Consider the following 669-nt stretch of genomic DNA (forward strand, 5'->3'; position numbering starts at 1 on the left):
ATAATTGGAAGAGATCAAATTATCCCTTTTTGCAGATGATATGATATTATATCTAAGAGACACCAAAAATTCCACCACAAAACTCCTAGAAATTATTAACACATTCAGTAAAGTGGCAGGTTACAAAGCTAACCTACAAAAGTCTATAGCCTTTCTATGTACCAATGACAAGCAATCAGAGAAAGAGCACATGGTAACACTCCCCTTCACAACAGCTGCAAAAAAAAAAATTCTCAGAATAAACCTGACCAAAGACATTAAAGATCTCTACAATGAAAATTTTTAAATCTTTAAAGAAAAGAATGAGGAAGGCATCAGAAGATGGAAGGACCATCCACGCTCATGGATTGAAAGAATTAATATTGTGAAAATGACCATCCTACCAAAAGTCATTTATAGATTCAATGCAATGCCACTCAAAATCCCTAAAACATTTTTCACAGAATTGGAAAAAAAAACATTCTAAGATTCATATGGAAGCACAAAAGACCTCGGATAGCCAAAGCAACCCTGATCACTAAGAGCAATGCTGGGGGGATTACTATACCAGATTTTAAGCTGCATTACAGAGCAATAGTCATAAAAACATGGTACTGTCAAAAAAATAGACCCATAGATCAATGGAACAAAACTGAAGACCCAAATATGAGTACATGCAATTTCAGCCAC

At 34.8% G+C, this 669-nt stretch overlaps 1 pseudogene; it reads left to right on the forward strand.

Annotated features, from left to right (window-relative positions):
* LOC108490516 overlaps nt 1-669 on the forward strand; it is a 4,096-nt pseudogene that overhangs the window by 2,308 nt on the left and 1,119 nt on the right.

This window comes from Nannospalax galili, unplaced genomic scaffold (genome assembly GCF_000622305.1).
Source record: "Nannospalax galili isolate Female #2095 unplaced genomic scaffold, S.galili_v1.0 scaffold512, whole genome shotgun sequence".
NCBI lineage: Eukaryota > Metazoa > Chordata > Mammalia > Rodentia > Spalacidae > Nannospalax > Nannospalax galili.